This window comes from Motacilla alba, chromosome 8 (assembly GCF_015832195.1).
Source record: "Motacilla alba alba isolate MOTALB_02 chromosome 8, Motacilla_alba_V1.0_pri, whole genome shotgun sequence".
NCBI classification, from domain to species: Eukaryota; Metazoa; Chordata; class Aves; order Passeriformes; family Motacillidae; genus Motacilla; species Motacilla alba.
The window spans coordinates 3,405,135-3,426,372 of NC_052023.1; the positions used below are offsets into that span (position 1 = coordinate 3,405,135).

The window sequence follows — 21,238 nt, forward strand, 5'->3', positions numbered from 1 at the left end:
ATTCAGGCTCTAGTCCAGCCCCACTCAGACACTTCAGCTCCTTGGCTTCCATTTTCCATGGTGAGACCAAAACAATGGTAATAAAAATCACAATGAAAGCAATTGAAAAATATTTGCATAATTATTTAGCATGTGTTTGCATGCTTTGCATGTTAAACAAGGGATTGTTCCTCATCCCACACTCTCAGGACAGATAGGGAAGTAGAAAGTGTGGAGCTGAGTGGGAACAAAACCTGCTGTGTGTAGAAGTAAATTCAGTTCTGTAGGAAAACAAGCTGAAATGTGTATTTAAGAGAGACTAAATATTGAAAGATTCACAGCCTGGTGGAAAAAATCAGCGAGTTCACATAGGGAACAAAGCTGTGACACAGAAGGAAGGATGCAAATAATTGTGGAAGAAGCTGATGAATGGTGGGCCAGGCTGGAAATACTGGTAGAACTGAAGGTGGTATTGTGACAGGTGAACAAAGAATGATGATGATGATGATGATGATGATGATGATGATGATGATGATGATGATGATGATGATGATGATGATGATGATGATGATGAATCCCTTTTCAGTTTGCACAGTGATGGAACATGAGTGCTGCTGACTCAGGGTGAAACCCAGACTGGGAGATTCTGCTGCTGCAGGGCAAGGGCCACCTCGGTTATCTGGGATCTCAGCCACTTCCAAAGCACTGCTGAAGCCGAGCACCTGCCTGGGGAAGATCTTGCTCCACAAGCTTTTGATATGGCACATTTAGCAGCAAGTTCAACCCGTAATTAATTGAACAAAGCATTCAAGACAATGGGACAAACCCATGTGGAAATAAGCCTGAGTCACATAGTGCAGGAGTGGCACCCCTAAGCCAAGCCCATCCCAGAGCTGTTCTGTCTTCATCCATTTAGGCTCTGCCACAGATTGAGTTCTCCATCTGAAATACCAAGCTCTCCCTCATCTGGGATAAATTTACCTTGATTTTCAGACACTACTTTATGTGGACAGGCCAGATGAGGTGTCCTGAACACTCACTCAGGGAGATGGAAATATCAGCAGGAATTAACAGAGAGATGTCACCTTGGCAGATTTAACTTACTGTGTCCCCTCAGTGCTTTGCCAGCTTTCAGTTGAGGCTGATTGTATGATTTGGTGAACTAAACTGGGGAAAGGCTGATTTGAGAACAAAAAATGGAGCTGAAGAGGAGCTGGGGGTTTCCATACTCAAGGAAGTAAAATGGTAATCCCCTATCAAAAAACAAATATGTGATACTCTAGCAGTAAAATTCATAAGAGCATCATGAGCTATAAATTAAAAAAAAAAAAAAAAAGACAAAGACTTAAAGAAAAACAGAGAAATCCAACCATGGGAGAACAGCAAGAAAAGCAGCTGGTTCAGATATTCATATTGACAAAACTCTGGCTGGATATCAAATATATCCTTTCCCACCCCGGAATCCTGTGGCCTTCAAGGGAGCACAAACATCCCTTATCATTCTACATCATTAATTGCCAGTCCTGCTCTGTCCAGCTACCAGAGCACTGACCTCTGAATGCAGATACAAGTGGTCCTCATCACCCTTTACCCCGCAGTGCAGTCCTGTGGGTTCATGTGGGGAGAAGCAGGAGCTGCCATATGGAACATATCAGTCAAAGGAAAGTATTTTTATCTTACATAGAAGGCCATTCACGATCTCCCACTGGTGTTTGCCGTAAAATCAAGACAAAGTGAGGTTGTTTCAGCACTGTCTGGTCTCAGGGAACGTGGATGGATGTCCATCCAGTTTTACTGCAGTCTGGAATAGGATTTCTTCATGCAAGAAGCACGTTTAGCTGTCTGCAAATTCCAGAGATGTTTTCAGTAGAAGTGCAAGGTTGTGCTACCAAAGGAGAACATCAGCCAAAGATGTTCTATTATCCATATCCTATTAAAGGTCAGCCAGAGCTCTTACCTCAGTGCTATAATGTGACCAGAAACTTAATTGAAAATATACGAAAAGGTTATTAACGAAGAGATGAAACCATAGTAAATTTAATATAGCCAGCAGGACTCTTGCTAGAAAGAGAAGGTTACATAGACAGATAGATAGGCCTTTAATTAAGGTGTATTGCTGGGTTAAGTGTAAATTTTCCAAGCAAAAATGAAGATAGAAAACTGGTAATTGCTTCCAATTTATATTATAAAAATCAGTCATATTCATTTTAGTTCCTCTGACAGCTTTACTTAATTCCAAGCTTCATTCACTTAATTGGAAGGGAGAATTCTTTGAGTAAAACATAAGGAATTGAGGAAAGAGACAGGCAGATTGCAAGAACTGAATGAACAGCACTTTAAATGAAATCATTAAAACCCCTCATCCAAGATTCTCAGTAGATTCATATTTGCTGTCCTCAAGGGATATTTATTATCAAAGATGAGTAGGAAAAGATTGGGAATTATATCAGGAAAAAAAAACTCTAATGGTTTCTTGAAAATTGAATCTGAAGAACTCCCTCTTTCTATTACTGTCATAATTTTTCCATGTCTCAAAGTTAGTGTAGAGTAGAAACTCAAATATTTTTTCACTGACACCTCTTGCAACTCTGGTGTCACCCATATCACAAAGGTTCACAAAGGTGCACAGGAACCACATTCACCTCAACCAAACTCTCACTTTGTTCACAACACACTTGCAAGGAGGGAGTGCCTTCAAGGAGGGCTTTGTTGTGAATGTTCACACAACTCTCCTTGCATAAATCAGTCTCAGGGAAAAAAAAAAAAAAACAAAAAAAAAAAAAAACCCTTCCTGAAGCGGTGAGTCTTTGTGGGTTTGGGAGTCAGCCGATGGTGATTAGGAAACAATCCGTGGTGGCTGAGGTGGCAGATAAGAGGCAGAGATGTGAAGAGCTGACATTTAAAAGTAATAGTCCTGGAGAACACTGGTGATTCACAAGAGCAGATATCAGAATCACTTGATGACTACTGTTGAATAATAAGTCCACATCCCTTTCAAAGATTAAAAAAAAAAAATCGTTGCCCTAACGAAGATTGGCTTATGAGAGGGGTTTAGTTCTTCAGGGTGAATATTCACAGAGCTTCATGATGTGTAACTGCCCGATCTCCTTCCCCTGGCAAAGCCCAGCACAGGATGGGCTACGGATATAAATTCTCCACATTCTCTGTTCCTGGACAGGAGACAGAATTCTGAAATTAGAATCAGCCAAGGTGCACGGAATTTTAGTCCCTCCATGCATAAATGAAAACCAGTGCATCATGAATGCATTTGTGGTGAGGGCAGTGGGTTCTGCCGCAGGCAAATGCATCAGCGGCACCATTCCCAAGTCTTTTTGGGATCCATTTAAGCAACCACTTATAAAGAATCCATGGCAGAAAGTGGGGAAAGCTGAGGAGAAGGTACTAAATCTCTCCCTGTCAGAAGTCAAATGATGTTAGAGAAGTTACTCAATGGATGGTTTTGGTCTACATCTCTGGTTTCTGGAGGGAAATGACAAGGGACACTGCTCCATCAATTGAAATAAGAGAAGGTTAAAACATCCAGATGCCAATCGTTCAGAAATATAAAATAATCATGCTGCAATAGTAATTAACACTTTCAGTTTTCAAAGGGCTGAGGAAGCTTTACCTAATTAAACAGTAAGGTTAGAGTAATTGAAACTCAGATGTTAGGTTGCTAAGAGGAACAGAATAATAGACTGAATTAATTATCTTAGAGAATTCAAGACTAAAACACCAAAACATTCCTATGTTTACGTGAAAGGAACGAGCTCTCAGTATGTCAAGAACATTGAAGGTAGCAACAATAAATTTTTATCTGTCAGCAGGAAGGGAAGATAGAGCTCCAGAATGCCCAGGGAGGATTAGGGAGAACAGTAGACAATTGACAGTGAAACACAGACAAAGCTGGGAACATAACCATAAAGTGCTTGAGGAAATCCCTAAATCCACTGGTATTAAAGCATTTACTGGGACTTTTCAATTTCATGGCAGCCTCACTATCAGAGAGTTCTGTCATTTCTGACAGTGGAAGCAGGCTCAGGTCTTCAAGTCAGAAAAGCTTTAGTGACGTTTGAAGTTATTCCATGAAACAATTTCAGATTATTTCCCAAGATACAGCCAATAGCTACCAGTGAGCCTTAGCTGGGAATACAGAAACAAGTGTAAAAAAGGTAAGATAGAGGATGAAACTGAAGCATTTCAGCTGCTGGGTAGGGAGCACACACTCTCAGGGTTCAGTGATACCTTATCACAACAGCAAGGCATTCCCCAACCTTTGCTTTGGCCTCTGAGCTACTTTTGCCAAAATTTATAATTACACCTAGAACTGGGTCATTGAAATAAGTTAAAAAGAAAAAAATTAATAAAAACTAGGGGATTGTCTGTTTTCCTTACCCAGATTATGTCCATGATCTAATTGAAAGCACAGCTCCACACACACCTGGACTGGCACTAAGAGGAGCCAGGAACCTGCACCACGAGGGCAGAAATGAACTTCCAAGAGCAAAAGAATTTTGTTATAATGGCTTCAATGCTTTGCTTTCGTTTTCACTAGGCATAAAATAATCTACCTTCAGGAAAAGAGAAGTGAGATAACTTCCATTTTCCAAGGGGAAAATGAGCATCCAGCAGTCACGATGAACCTGCTGAAATGTTGGGAGTTCACAGCCCACCTTCCCCTTCCCACTGAGACACACAGAGCAAGCACGTTACTTTGGCACTAAAAATCAGTTCTGATAAACATTTGTTAAGAAACAAGCCCAAAAAAGAACTTTTCTCATATCTGAACAGAGTAAGATGTGAAAACCCAGCAAAAACTGAAGAAATATAATGGAAACTCCCTTTGCTGTCAGTAAGAACAGGGTTTAGATAAGTACAAGAAGAAGGGAAAGGGGTTATTTCAGGGAACAAATATCCAGGGATCTTACCCAGAGGGGAAGACCCAGCCACTCTTAACTGGAAGTACCCCCAGTCCCACCCTGTACCAGTTCCTCCAGCAAACTCAGAGCTGTTGTTGCTCCACAGCTCTGTCGTGCAATGGTTGTGACAGGACTCAGCATGTGCAGGGAATGCAGCTGTTAAGATGAACTCCTCACTGCATTTCCTGCACACAAGACCTCTCTAACTTGATTCTTTTCCCTGTTTGTCTGCTCTGACACAACCACGAAGTTCCAGATCCCAAAGCTCAGCCAGGTCCAGGAGTTACTGCCCACCCAGCTGCTCCAGGCACCATTTCTCAGCATCCCTCACTCATCTCCTCTCCTGCCACCTCTGCATCTTTGTGCCTTTTCATTTGGTTCTTTCATTTTCATTTGGTTCTTTCTCTTTCATTTTTAATCCTCTACTTCTTCCCACGTGCTGAGTCTTTACCAGCACAGTGGCACCTTCCCTGTCAGTGTTGTGATAGGCTGGAAGGCAGGAGTGATTGCCACCATCACCCCTGGGCTAAGAGATAACACCGTGCAAGTGGTCTGAGCTCTCATGGACAGTGCACAGAGCAGGGGAGCAGAAGCCTGAGCTCATCCTGCCCCTGACAGCCAGCTCAGCCTCAGGCCAGTTCCACAGCTGAAGTCATCACAAAGGGCTGCTGGATGTAACAGCACACAACGAGCTCCTGCATCTCTCCTCTGCCGTTGTCTCAAGGTGTCTCAAGGGTGAAAGCTTGTGAAGTGTTTTCAAAGATTTAAAGTACTACAGTTGTCATCCCACAATTCTTATTCATCCCTGATAATTTCTGCCTGTGGGAGTAGGCCGTTGCCTCCATAGTCGTCATTATTTGTAACATTTCTCGTATTATTCACAACACATCTCCTTCTCTGACATACTTTTATTAATTTTAGAAGAGGAACATTTTTAGCAGCAAGCTTTACATATTCAACAGATGCATGATATAATTAACCAAGAGATGTCGTAAGAAACACAAAGAAAATATTCTTCTCATTATATTCAATATTTAATTGTTCACAGTTATTCTCAAGTCAAACCTTCTGCTGCTCAGAGAGAGTTGTCACAGATCACTTACATTGTTTCATGGGGGTTGTTTTTAGTGAGCCTAAGAGCTCATTTTCTTAGTTTTAGATTTTTAATCTATCATAATGAAAAAGGAAAATCACACCCTTGGTAAGGCTGTGGCACTAGTACTTTACCCCCAATTTTGCAAATACCCTGTAGGGATTTTTTTTACTGCATCAAACAAAGGTTTGCAAGTCTTGTCCCATATTGCATCTACCTGATGGAAATTTCAGCAGCCCCATAATGATGCCAGGGTTTGCATCCTCAAAGAAAAGTAAAGTAGGTCTAGAACAGATAAGGGTTTGGCCAAGTTTGCCAAAGTTTAATTTTTCTGACTGAGTGGTCCAATGTTTTTCCCTTCATTATCCTAAAAGTTGGAATTGCTTCTTCTCTCCTCTGCCATCCGTTCTGTGCTGTTGTTACTACAGAATCAAGCAAATATTTTTTCCCCTAGGAAAGAGACTTACAGGATAGAGATTCCCAAGGTGGTCTGTAGAGTAGTTGTCTCCCCTTTTTCTATTCCAAAAGGAGTAGTAATGAGCCAAAAATCTGCTTCAAATGCCACCTATAAAGACACAAAGAAGTTGCTAAGACACTCTTAGCAGTATATGGGCAGACTGGAACAAGGTTGAGTGAACCATTGCTGACACCCGTGGAACCATGGAATCTGTGATCCTCTGGATCTGTGGTCCTGGGACATGGCAGCGAATCAGTGTTAGCTTTATCTTACCTAACTTCAGCTGTCTAACATCAATAAACTGCCTCTCCAGATTCTCTACATGTTTTGCTGAGTATTAGGAAGTGGTGTTAGGAAGCAACTTCAAAGGACAACTCATTTCAGCCCAGCAGAACAAAGCGAGGGGGGATGAGTCAGCTCTCAGTGCTTGTCCCCTCTGCCAGCAGCTCAGGGCTTGGGTGACTTGTTGAGGCTGAATGCTTAACTTCACATGGCTGGAGCTGGGTGAAGTGAACCACACTCAGATTTGTATTCAACATCAAATCCTGCTGCTTCCCACAACCTGAATTATTTTAGTCATCAGGTGCCTTACTCACTGCCTTCTTCTGTTTTGTTCAAGGAGCATTTACGGAGTAAAAAGCCTTTCCTAGAAATGAAAAGGAGAATGCTCCTTGCATTTCTAACTTTGCTTCTGGTAGTGCTCCCTGCAGGAGGGGGAGGTGTGGGTGTGGTGGGCTCTGTGTGTGTAAGAGATGTCAGTGATGCTGCAGCCAGGGAGGAGGAGATATTTCCAAGAGCTTCCTGGCAAGCAGTTGGTCATCCAGGCATCAGGAGAGCACAGAAAAGGGATGACTTGGCAGACAGAGCTGTGCTGGCTGGTGCACCAGAATCAGCACTTTCTACCATGGAAGCAGATTTCCCAATCCTAGGGAATCTCAGCAGCTGCTGGGGGTGTCTGAGTCCTTCACAGACCACTGAAAATCTCCATGTTGGATTTTAAGGATGCAGCTAATGGATATCCTGGTGACTCAACATGAGTCAGTCCAATTAAGAACTGAATCAGGCTCTCCAAATATTCCCATGAAGCTCTTCCTCTGAAGACTTCAAAGTGCATTACAGAGATTCAAAGTGCTAACGAGGATAATCCAATGATGATATCAATGCTGGCATGACACAGTGCCCATGTGACCAGGGACAAGTCCATTTAGAGACACACTTACTGCACACATTTAGAAGCCACACAGAGATTTGGACTGGAATATAATAAAGATTGCATCTTGACAATCTTCTCTGTGGAATTCTGTAAACTGGTTGTAAAATTTTATAGAAAAAGCATTCCACTAATATGGTGCTCTGGGGGCTTTCCTACAATAAATACCTGTCCTACCCCATTCTGGAACATAAACTGAGCTTTACTGCTCAGCCAGATCTGTTGTGTGAACCATAAGGCCCCTGTTCACCGTGTTCACAGGGGTTGTCTCTATACTGCCAATCCAGAAGGAGAAGGACATAGTTTAATCCATGATCTCCCAGGCTGTGTTAGAACTGCGTGGCACTGTTAGAACCCTTCCTGACATGGCACTGGCCTGTCCCAGCTCTCCCAGATGATGCCTTGGAATACATCAGAGTCCAAGGACTGTTCCCTGTAGAATGTCTGGATGAGGCCACCTGCTTGGGATGCAGGAATGGGGGGAAAGAGCTGAATCATGTGGATGTGAGTCACGATACACTACTGTGTGTTTGGGTGATTTTCTTTTCCGACCATAGCCAGAGAGACCAGGGAATAAATGGCCATCCTTCCTGAGGCACTGAACTACTCTTCCTGAACAAGCTGCTCCCTGAAAAAAGTCCTTTGGAGAGAGTGTGCAAAGAGAAAGCTGCTGGCTTTGGGCAGGCTTTGTCCCTAGCCGTGGCTGAGCTGGGGACGGCCGTCTCCTGGGCTGCCTTCCAGCTGGATTCGGCACCGACTCATTCACTGCAAAAAGCAGAAAAAGAAACAGGAAAAAACGATAGGAGGTTTCCATGGCTACTGGACTGTTTACTTTCTTCTGACTGTTATCACAAATTTTGCCATCCAAACAAGCAACAGATGTCGGAAATAACGTTTGGGTTTGGTGAGGGTTCATTTTGGATACGCCACGGGGAAAGGTACTGACCTGGAGCCCAAGGAAGTGGCACAAGCTTATCAGTGGGCAAAACATAGAGAAAGTTCAGACATCCAGATTCTAAACACTGGGCTCGGAGCTCTTCCTCAGTGCTGTTTCCCAATGGCATTGAATTTCTAGATATTGTGTAATTTTTTTGTGATGGTTGTTGACAGTAAAAGGTCAGGAGTAACCTCACATCAGGTTTTCTGGAGAAATGCAAAGACTTTGATTTTAATATTCTAGAACAATGAAGAAAGAGTAGAAATCAAAGCTATGTAATCAGTTCCTGTTATCATTGATGCTGGGGTGCAGAACAGGTTATCCTATATTCATTTATGATGTATTCCAGAGCAACAGGTGGAAGTACAAGTAATGCTTCTTCTGTGTGCCTGGTCAGCTTATCATTATTATTCAGATAACAAAATACAGCTTAAGTGGAAAAAATCTCAACAATTTTCATTAACCACTAACCGACCTTCTCCTTGTTTTCCTATGATTCTATCATCCTATTTCCCTATTTCAGCTCCACACCCTGGTCCACTTTTTGGAGGAACACCTGGATCCCACCTTTGCTATAGAGCTTTTTTCCTTCACTCCCCTCTTTCAAATGAGTTCGTTTCTTTAATGTACCAGCAGCATTTACTGAAAGGTTCTGTAGAGAATTTCATAGCTCTGCCCAAATTTCCATCACGCAGTATAAGGACTTTGCTAAACCACAGTCCCAGTGCTGTTGATTTGGTTTTCTTGTAAATCAGACTTCTTTTTCACAGTATAATAGATCAAAACCCCCAGAGAGTTTCCATAGATGTCTTTGCTGGCTAAACAGGCGGCACAAACCATGAGCTACTCAACAGTTAATAATAAGCAGCTTCTTCCCCCAGCACTTGGTTTGAAAGGACTACAAGCTCTGAGTCATTGCACAGTTGATTTGAGCTTAACCCTAATAGCTCTGTTATGTCCTGGCTTATTCCTAAATCTTCTTGGGAGAAGGAGAGTGTCAACAATAAACTTGTAAGGTTTAACACTCTTAACACCAGGTAAACTGCTTTATGTCAATTTAAAATATCAGCAGTGTCCTTTCCACTACATCACAGAGCTGTAAAGTAACGCCGGAGCAAAAGCATGTGCCTGCTGGTATATGCCTGAAGAGGTTCTGGGAATTAATTCTGCTTTGCAGAACTATTCCAGTTATTCATGTGACTCAGCGGCGGAGACCGGGATCTTCCTGCACTCCAGGGTGACGTGCTGATTCAGGCTGGTTCAGTAGCCCGGCAGAGGAGGCACCTTATCAAAAGAAAAGCCCTCTTTGGGGACAGGCTCTCCCGGCAGCTGGGAAGGAAATTTCCGTTGTGCTCCCTGCGCTGCTCCGGTGGGGTGAGATTAGCGAGTTATTCTTAGAGCTGGATGATTTTCTTTACTCTGAGTAAAAAGGGAATGATTCTTTTCCACCAATAAATGGTTTCTGGGTACTGCTGCTGTGATGTGTGTCCAGATGTGATCCAGGGCTGAGGGCAGTGTCACAGGAGAGCAGTGCTCTGCACCTCTGCTTTCAGTCATACCTAGGGGATTTCAGCCACACTCGCTATTCAAGTTTTATTTATAAATGTTTTAGAAAGGATTAATACCTGGCTGATTCTCGTTACACACACATTGCAGAGGGAACAGCAAATGGCAAGTCATTTATCAGTATCCCCGAAACTTATTTCACTTGGTATGGAATGACTGATCAAGACATTCTGAATAGATTAACCCTTTATAAACCAATTGTAAATAGTCTCTGGGCCGACGGGCATGCATTAGCCCCATTATCTGGTTGCATGCAGGCACCTGGGATAGGAGATTGAGCATCTCAGCCAGCCAGTCCACACTCTCTGTGGGCAATACAGTCAAAGGAGTGAGCTGAGTCCTCCAAAAAAAGTAAACATCCAAAGTAGGTCTGTCAAGAAGTAGCCAAAATATTTTAAGTGACCAGCTCAGGATCACACAAAACAGACTGTGGCACATCAAGACAATTCATATTCCCTGAGTTCTGAGTCCACCAGACCACAGTTGCCCCATAATCTCATCATGATAGCTCTGCAGTTCTGCAGAGAAACTGTGAATGCATTTAATCAAGGGTCTTAAATCTGCCAGCTCCAGAAAAACAGGCTTCCTTCAATATTGTCCACAATCCAGTATTTTTATAGGAGCAGCCAGTTTAGCCAGGCCAGCAACCACCCAAACATTACAGTACCCAGAAGTGCCTGGTGAGGAGCAGGGGTTACATCCCACACCTGGACTGTGGTTTCACAGCTCACCCTGACACAAATAACAATTACAAAGTGTTTTTGAAACGTGTTGTACCAATTGGAATACCAAAGTATTGCTTCCTGTACTCACTGTTCCTCCACAGCCTCCCTCCCATGACCTTACATCGGATTTTCTCTTGCAGGAGACATTATTTTCTGTCTGCTCTGCTGCTCACCTCTCCCACAACAAATAGCGTGTGAAAAATATAGGGGAGGCAGTAGATTTAACCCCTCCAATGGATAAAGGAGCAAGCACAGCAGCATGGGATACATAAATGAATTTTTAAAAACGTGCTGACACTGGCTCTAGATGTATCAATGGATTGGAGCAGAAGAAGAGATACTGTCAATAAAAGTGGAAGTAGTGCTGTCCAAAAGAGAAAGGAAAGGGAAAAAAAAAATCTAAAACTATCTCAGGATATTTTTCTTTTTGACCCCAAAGACCTGGAAGGTTTCTTCAGGACTAGTCAGACTATAGCTGCTAATGTAGGTACAGCCTCTTTTAATTGCTCCCAGCCCATAAAGCTGTAAATTCTTTCCAAAAACAGGACTTCAGCATTTTTATCTACATGAGAAACTTAACCAGCAGGTACTCAGAGGCATAAATCCATGTGGTATTTGAAGGTTAAAAAACAGAGGAAATGTGCAGCCTGGGAAAACTAGGGACTTTCCATTCCCGGTGTAATGAAACGACAGATTTAAAGTGCAGAGTGAGAAAAGTCACTGAAAGGAATTAGGCTTCAAGCTTCCTGAGACATACAGGCTTTGTTTTTCAAGGCTATTGATAAATCTATCAGTCTCCCGATTACTGTCCCCTCGCCCCTTGGAAAACCCTGAAAAAGACGAATTTGCTGCCTTAATTGGAAGGGAAAGGGTTCCGAGAATATCCACTGTAAGGTCCTTCTGAAGAAGGAAAGTCCCCGGAGGCAGAACAATAATTGGTTTTGACCTTCCGCAGTTTAAGAGGCGTCGGTAAAGCCGAGACTTAAACACGGCCTGACAACTGCGAGTTCCAATCAAACTCAGAAAGAGACGGAAATTGGATAAGCAAATTCCTTTTTTTGTTCATGACCCCGGTGCCGCTCTCCTTTCCCCCTGCAGCATGACACATCAGAATCTGTGCTGCGTGCCATAAATCAGCGGCGGGCCAGCTTGGGCTGCCCATGGTCAATGGCCGTGCTGAGCGCGGCCTGTTCCGCGGCTGGGCTGGCCGGGCCCGGCACAAAGCCCGGCTCGGAGGAAGGAAGCCGGGTGATTTCATTGCTGTTTTCAGCACGGTGTCAATTCCCTCTCTCCGGCTTTGGAAGGACTCTCCACAGCAGCGCTAGGAGCCGCTTGCCAATTTAAGGAAATTTGGTTTTGAATGCAGAAGCCCACAATCCTCATTCTGTCAGAAGCTGCAGCTGACAAAATGCTTTCCTTTTTGTACATCTGAGCTCATAGAGGACACTCTTTGTCATTCCCTGCCACCGCTCCGGGAAACGTAATGTTTCCTGTGTCACCTTCCGCATGGCAAGTGCATCTTGTCTGGGTGTCCCTGCAAGCTCCTGGCAGAGCTGCAGGCATCTCTGGGCTTCCCACAGCTTGTCCCTGCCTGTGCCTGTCACCCCTGCTCTGCCTGACACACTCCTCAAGTTATTTGTTACCTGAAAACCCCACACAGAACTTAAAACTCCTCTTTCTTTCAGTTGTCCTCTTTCAGGACGACTGAAGTTAATAAAGCCTCCAAGGCCAGCAGAGAAAAGTTTTCTTTACAATGGAACTGAATGCCAACATACAATTAAATGTCTTTAAAAACGAAAAGAGAAATGGCAAAGGCTCACCAAATAAAACCCCAGGAGCTAATGGTGAGTTTTTCCACCAGCCACTTTGAGATGGTCACCACTGAAACCCGAGCCATGCAATTCGCAGATATGACTCACAAGAGCTGGAGGTCCAAAAGCAATAACAGCAAAGATTGGAGAGATATCAAGGCTTTGGAGACAAAAATCAGTTATTTTTAGGGTCTGATGAGACCGAGGTGAAAGTGTCAGTGGTCTACAACAAGTTAAGTATGATGTTCAGGCATTTTCACAAAGTTGAAGTAGTTGCAGTTTTTCCTGGAAAGGTGGTGAAAGCTGGGAACGGCTTTGTACAGATAAGGTTACATGAGTTACGAGCAGCAGGACTGTCCCAGAGTGCCAGCTCCACGTGCTTTGACCTTTCCTCAAGTTTTGGGAAAAGTTGCTTCTCAGACATGCCTCCTTCAGCTGAACCTAAGCCCTGTTTCCATGAGCCATGGCTCTCCCAGCCTTTTCGGTGTCATGACAGCTGGCTCCTGCTGAGTGTGTGGAAAGGACTCTGTCCCAGGAGGGCTCTTTTAGGCCAGGAGTGCCCAAAGATCCAGTGTGACATTCCGAGCCTGACGGCCAAGCGGAATATCCCGACAGCCTCCAAAGCCACAGAGCAGCTGCTCAGCAAGGCTGGGACTGTGAGCTGGCACCTCTCAGTGACCAGGGACGCTGGGCTGCAGCCGAGTCCCACCACTGGTGTTTGGAAAGGCCAGATTTGGAGCACGCTTCAGAATTCCAGATCTCTGCCATTTGCATCCTCCAAGTCTTTCTACCAAGATGCTTCCTCACCACAAAACCTACCTTGTCTCATTTCTATTTAAAAAGTTTTGGTTAATTCACTTTGATTTGAGGAATTCTAGCAACAGCCCCTTCTTGCTCCGAATTTCATTCCACAGACTTAGATTTCTATGGCTCCCTGCTCCCAGTTTTTCCCTCCTGTCCTTAGGAAGTATTACAGACTGTGAGCAGGAGAATGAATCCTTGTCTATAATGTTTAAGCTGTAGGTAGACAAGGGGAATTACTAAAACTAGAACAGGCTCGGCACAAGCACTTTATGTAGGACAATATGTACCTCCTGAGCTGGGTGTCCTTGCTGAAGTGACACCTCTGCAGAGGAATGCTGACATTCCCAGGAATGTGTTGTGGTAGTGCAGAGGCTCCTGCAAAGACCCAGCAGGGCAGGTTAGCTGGGAGCATATAAAAAAATCTATAAATAACATTCTATAAACAAGGCTCCATAAAAAGACCTAAAAATACCAAAAGAGCATTTTTTCAGTTGTTGGGATTTGTAAAGTGATTTTATTTATTTTTCTGAATGGGAATGAAGCTTTAGAGCCAGATAAGAAAAGAGAAAAACCTAACATTCAAACTGCAAGATGCTGTGTGCCTTTAATGCCCAAAGAAATCAAACTATGCTGAGTTCCCACCACAGTGGCACAACCTGTCCCAAATTCGTGGTCTTACACATTATTAACTCTTTACAGTCATCATCTCTGATACTTGCTCAGAGCTCAGAAAGGATGATCCTTGATTCCAAGAAGTCTCAATTTAAGTAGCAAGGAATACTTGCAACTTTTGTTTCTGCATTTTGTTTTTAATTTTCATGTTTTAACTTCCTCTGCTTAACATATCTTCTTTAACTTCCTCGGCACTTCATAGTGAACAACAGGCTTCAGCCTTTGATCTCAAAATGGTTCAAAAACATTCTCCCTGATTTCAGAAGACAAAACAGAGTGGTAGCACACTGAAGGAATTTATTTGAGCTCCCTGGGCAGGCCAGGAGCAGAAAAAGCCCAGTCTCTGCAAAGTCACAGTGACTCCTCCATCTGCTCCTATTTTCAATGCTATGAGTCGCAAGAAGGAAAGCCCACAATGGCAGGGGTGACATTAGGGCAGGGAATGAGCCAAAACAAGTGTCCTGAAGTTACTTCCTAACACAGAAGCAGGGGAGGGTTTTCTGTCAGAATCCTTTGGCTCTCCCCATTGAGGCTACAGAGGTCCTGTTAAGAAGAGGCCAGACAAGGACCCGAAACAGACAATTTTCACATTCTGTTCAGTGCAAGGCTGCAGGAGGGAGCCCAGCAGAGCCTCCTGCATGGCACCTCCTGTCTGAGCCCTGAGTTCTCCGTGCTCAGCTGTTGTGGAAGACACGGGATCCCCTGGGCTGCGGCGCGTCCGCAGAGTCACGCTGGAGACACGGCCGCAGTCCTGCCTTGGGGGCCACTTTGCCCCACAGATCATTTTGGGTCACCACGTTTGTTTTCAAGGCCTGTTGAACCCCTCAAATGTTCATTTTAAAGATCACCAAGGCAGAGGCTGCCGTGCTTTTGGTGGCATCTCTGTTGAATCACACTCTCCTTCGAGAGGGGCACCCGGCGCTCCCAGACATCCGTGCTATGGGAATGACACACCAGTCACACTGCTCACACCAACTGTGGCAGTAAACTCGAGTTCAACTTTGACATTTAGTTCCTGCACAGTGACTCATGGCTGCCCATGGTGCTCCGTTTAGGGATGCAAGACTCCAAAACCAATGCAGGAAAAAATCAGCAAGCTACAGAAAATGAGAAAGAGGCATTTGCTGAAATGAGGCACCTCGTAATTTTTTTTATATTGCAGAGAAGAAACAATAGATGACTGCAAGTGCCAGTTGCTGTCTCTTTTTGCAGTGAGGACTGGCCATTTATATTTAAAGTACTTTTCACTAAGTGTACTTTTACCTGGTGTTCTTTTGATAAAGAGTCTACCAGTCAATGGTATCACCAAAACTGCTCAGTTTAATGAACTGCCAAATGCTCTGCCAGTTTCCAGAGTTTTTAAAATAAATGGGACCACAAAGATCAGAGTGCATTGAATAAAACTGTAAAGAACACCACATGCATTGCTTATCATGTTCATCCTGTTTATAGTCCTTGACTGACTTACAGCTCCTGAGAGCCTGAGGTCTCCCAGGGCGGGTGGAAGGTGACAGCAACGAGCACATTCTGTTTCTGAAGGAACACTGAAGAATGTGGGAGCAGGGCTCCGTTGTCATCCCAAGGATGTCCACCATGGACATCAACCACAGCTGATCCAAACACAACCAAGTCTCCTCTGCCTGTCCCTTCTAATTTTACTAGCAATGTTCTGCATCTATTTATGCAGCTGATGCAGAGAGAGCACTAGGAAAAACAGTAATTTTTAAATCCTAAATAACTTTCTATATATGGGTGTCTAGAATTACTTCACAAATACTAATTATGAAAAACGTGGTTGTATGTAAGTTAACAACTAGAGATTGTTTTCTTAGGCTGAGTGAAGGCATTCTGGAGATGAAGTAACACAATTCAGCATTTCCTTAAAATCTGTACAAACACATCTTAAAGGATGTGCTCTCTTTTTCAGAGGCTGAAAATGTGCTCCTTTGAAATGTTTATTTCCCAAGGTACAATTTCCTTGTACCTCCAACATCTCTGTGAAACCATGAACCCCACTTTAGAGATGGAGCTGAGCTCTGAGGTCTGTGATGACTTCATGAGCAGAAGAACAGCCCAGAGTGCCCAGATTTTCCATACATTTCCACCTATAGGTATAAGATGCATTACCAAACTCCTGCAGAAGAAAATCTGTAAACAGCTAAATGAGGGCACACACACATCTGCTGCCTGGAAAATGTCCAAGGGAATGTGCTCAGAAACCCAGCTCCTTTCCCTCACCTGCATCACAGAATTTTTTATTTGCCTAACAGCATTTTGAGGCAGGTAGTACATTCAAAGGTTGGTTTAAGACTTATTGACAGTGCTGGGGGGAAGAAAATTGCAGTGGACGTCAGTAATCTGGGCATTTTTGGACTCAAGCAGTGCTCAGATTTAGGAGCAGTGATGCTATTTCAAGGTTATGTTTGCTAATATTAGTAAGTAGTCAGACATACCAGAGTGCTGCTTTTATTTTTGTGTTGCTATTTTTCCTTAAAGTCAAAGTTTTGATTTAAGACAAAATACGGCCATGGCAGCAGGAGTGGCAGAAGTGATAGCACATCATTCAGCCAAGTCATTTGGATTAGTGGGTTTTGGAGCAAAGAGGTTTCAGTATATTTAATTTCCTTGTCTTAGATTTCTTGAGCTTGTTTCAAACCACTCAACCCTTAAAATCTCTCATGAGTCAATGTTTCTAACCCAAGACTCACAGGAGATATTCTGAATGCGCCTAAGTGGTTTAGGATCCCATTAGGCTAGGGATGAATTTGTACTCCCTGAAAGATGCAAAATAAAGAAATAACTATTCTGAGTGCTTATCAATGGCTACAGATAATCATACACAGAATCCCAGACTGGTTTGGGTGGGAAGGGACCTCAAAGCTCATCACATTCCATGGCCATGGGCTCCTTCCCAGGTTGCTCCAAGTGATGCCTCAGGCTTTAGCTTTTCTATTTTCAGATTCTGTGCTGCTTTAGTGTGTAGTTCTGAGCTTCATATGAGGGGATGGTGAGATCTCTTCACAGAGCAGGGAGACAAAACAATTCCTGCTCCAGCTGGGCACCAAGGACAAATGATCCAAATCTCAGCCCAGGAGCACAAACAGCGTGGGCTGAGGAGAGAAAAACAAGCAGGGTGGGAGTGCCTGGGCTAAAGCTGGAACTGGACAATGAACTGCAAGGTGCAAATGGAGCAGAGCTGAGCCAAGGCAGAGACCCCGGGAGCGCTTGTGCACTTTGGGACCATTTTGGTTCATCTTGGGTGCAGCCCTGGCTGGGCTCTGGTGCTGCCCAAGGTGCATCCATTGGGGGCTTTTAATAAATCCCTGCTTTATTCTGTAACTCTGTCTAGTCTCTGTTCTAGGCCAGCCTGCACAAGGCATCACAGGCCCTGTCCAACCTCTCCTTGAACACTTCCAGAGATCCAGGGGCAGCCACAGCTTCTCTGGGCAACCTTTGTGTGGTATTTGCAGTCAGGGGTGACCTGCTGGTGACCAGCACACTCCGTTAACACACACTGCTCCTCACACAGATTACATCACACAATCTGCATGTTGCTCATTTGCTACCCAGCGCTGGTCATTAAATAAACATTAATGTGACAGGCAGGCATCTTAACCAGGCACGCAAAAATAACACCAGGTGTAAAGAAACAACTTATTATACACATACAAGTAGGTAATATAGTCCAGGAAGGCAGCAGGTAATATTGTCCAGGTGCCCTCTGGTAATCCCTTAAAAATAACCTCTTACATCTTTCCCATAAGATCCTTTCCCCACTTAATTCCATCTTATTAGATTTTATAGAAAATTCCAAAGATGAACCTTCAGTTTCTTCAACAACACATTAGTGTGGTACAGATGCTCTGATTTGGGGTCAATTTCAGGTCTTAAAAAACAAATTACTCATAGTATGTGGGAGTGAGAAGTATTACTGTTTACCTACCTAGCTGGCTGAAACTAGCAGACTCCCCTCACTTTTGTGCTACCTTTTTGCCATCATGATTGCGAGAAGATAACTGGCAAGTAATAATCTCTAAGCAACTCTGCCAGGAGGTAAAATTCACAGTTGAATATACCAGGGGCATTCATGTACGTATGTATGTATGACAAGGCTTGGGGATGTATGCAAGGCTAAGCCCTGAATTTGAAATTCTAAACCTGGACTGGTTTAGAATTTTAGAATTTTGTGTGAAATTCTCACTTCACTGAGCTCAAACTCAGTTTTTTCCCTGGAGAGTGAGCAGCTCTCACAAATGGAGTCTGTAAGGTGCTCAGTAGATTATTCAGAGGACCCAAATCATCTCTTTAACACTGGGAGATTCACCATCTAAAATCCCCATGGCCATTCTGTAGGGCTCATCTTCCCGAATTTGCTGTTAATGACATTAAACTTCCCAAATACTGTCCCTCCCTATTTTAGACCCCAAAATTAACTCAAATATAAAATTTTCCTTTAACCTACTTCTAAATTCCCATGAACACCTCTGTGGTGAACATGTCTGGCAGCACCCAGAGGGGCTCTGGAGGGCAGGAGATGTCCTGCTGTGGGTGCTGCACACCCGCCTCCAGCCCTGCCTTCCAGAGCAGGAGCACCAGCGTTTCCCCCGTGGTGTTTGATGCCATTCCCCTTTCCACACAGGGAATGTGTGGCTGTGGAGGGAGGTGAACACTGATCCCAGGGCAGCATCTCACATTTCACTGCCTTTTAAAGGCCAGACCAACACTGTGCTGTCACTGTTCTGCCTTTAAACAAGCCCTTTCATTTTGGTGCCTTGCGCAGGGCTTTTTGTTTTGCCTTTGGGTTAAAATCCTTTTAACTTGGGATTCTTTTGTGAGAATTTTCATCCCCCTCCTGGATGTCCCACCCACTCAGCATCACTTGACATGAAAAGATTAGATGCCAACTGGTCTCCAAGTCCAGAATGAAAGAGAACAACAAATTCTACTAAGGCTCTCTCTCAGACAGCAAAAATAAAAGATGAGTTTTTATTGGCAAAGGCCTCTCTTGATCTGTTAATATCAAGGAAGACAAAATTATCTGTGTTCTTTGTGAAGCAGCAGTTGTTTTAGTGGGGAAGGAAGCCAAGACAGCTGTTAGATAGTTCAGTACAAAATACTGACAGCGACACACCAACAACAACACCAGCAGTGAGGGATTGGGCCAAACCGCCAAAACACCAAATATTATTGATGTTTCTGCTTTTCAAAGGTTTGACAAGCTGCAATAATTGAAAATTTTCAGAGTGAAAGATGACTTTTGAGTTCATCTTGGCCTATTCTGCCTAAAGGATGCTATGGAAAAAGCAGCAAAATCTCTCAGCTACAAAAGACCCCATTGAGAAGAGGGAGGCAGGTCTTGGTCAGCACTCAAGATTCAGAGGGGAAGGAGCCATCCCTGTTTAGTTTGGATGCAGGATTTTACTCCTTTGAGGAATGAGAGGCCGTGAGATTTCAGCAGCTTTTGAGGAGTCCTCAGGTCAAGCTACTTGAACAAATGGCTTTGTCCACATGACCTGCGGCGTGCCCAACCCCATGACAAGGGATTGTGAAATAATTTCTTCCACTTCCCCGGGGCAGGATGAAATATGGGGTGCACTGAGGCCGGGAGCAGACCGGAGCTTCCTGGCTGGGACCTTGCTCTCACCCTGTCAGCTTGCTCCGGTGGCCTGACCTCTCCTGCACATCATTTCCTCTGTTTCTAACATCCCAGAAAGGGTTTATTTGCAGATCTCCAAGACTTTCGGACAGATCTAATATCTAAATAACAGGAATTTAACTCTGCTTTCAGTTGTCCCCTCATGCACCCCACCAGGTCACACCTGTACAGCTACAGGTAAGTTGCATATTAAGCTCAGAGATAGGAGGTAGGGAGCAAAATTTGGCCCATCAGCAGGAGCTCCAGCCACCACTGCAATACAGGCTGCTAAAGACTGCAGTAAACATGCCCTCTGGCCTTTGCTGGAAGGTTTCACATCCAATTTCTCCCCTTCCAGGCCCCTGTGTCTTCTGGAAAAGCTTTCTTTTACTCAACTACACCCTTCTACAGGGCACTCTGCTTCCCTCTCCAGCTGCACCTTCTAAGCTTTGCTAACTCAAATTACTGTCTAAATTGCATTTATGGGGAAAAAGAAGTCATTTTCTATGAGTGTAGAATTACACACTGGCTGTTTTCTTATAGATTTGGATCATAGAAGAACTTAGAGAAAAAAACCACATAAACTGACAGCCCAGCTTGGCTGGAACAGCCTTTGTCCTCCATCAGCGGATGTAGTAGTGAAGAGAGTGTGGTACATTTTTGTAATAAGGAACAAGAAAGACCCCACAGCTCTGATGGAAATCCAAGTACACCCCACCAACAGAAAACTCCCACTGATGAACCTGTTCCAAAATGGAGCTCAGCCCTAGATCTCCCCAAACACTCGTTGTGAAATTATAATGAACACCCTTTTTGCAGCATCAGTGACTCCTGCAACCTCTTCCCCCTTCTCCCTTTTTATAAGGCATGCATCACATCCTAAATTCCTCAACAGATGTTCTTTACAAGGCTAGAATAATTTACAATGAGTGTTGTGTGGGTAGGGAACTCAGGCTTTTCAAAATCCCTGCGTTTTGCAGTGGCCACATCTCACCTGCAGCATGCATGGTCAAACTCAGTGAAAATTCCTGAGATCCTCTAACCTACATTTGGGAACTTTCCCAACCAGAAGTGGATTTGACAAGCCAGCAAGTAGAGAGAGATAATTCTTACAATTCAAAAGTCAGTAGAAATATTTAAATCTCCACAGCAAAATTCATTTTTGGTGTCTGTTATTTCCCATCTCGGTTTTGTGCTGTGGCTCAGCACGGTTTTCACTCAGGGAGCAGATCCTTTTGACTCACCAGATTGAAGATAACCTTGCCAAAAGGGAACTTTCAAGAAGCTGCCCACTGAATTCCCCCCACAGGGGATGAAAGGAAAGTTGCAGTTCTAACAGCAACATCACCTGACAAAGTCTTTGGCATTTTATACCTAAAAAAAAATCTTCCTTGCAACTTCTGTTCTTATTTTCAACAGCTGGATATTTT

The 21,238-nt window shown here is 43.8% G+C and overlaps 1 long non-coding RNA gene across 1 annotated transcript in view; it reads right to left on the reverse strand.

Annotated features, from left to right (window-relative positions):
* LOC119703693 overlaps window positions 1-21,238 on the reverse strand; it is a 42,914-nt gene that overhangs the window by 7,081 nt on the left and 14,595 nt on the right. Inside the window, exon 2 of the long non-coding RNA XR_005257689.1 lies at window positions 6,459-6,556. This is a non-coding gene — a long non-coding RNA (uncharacterized LOC119703693). The remainder of the gene's footprint in view (window positions 1-6,458; window positions 6,557-21,238) is intronic.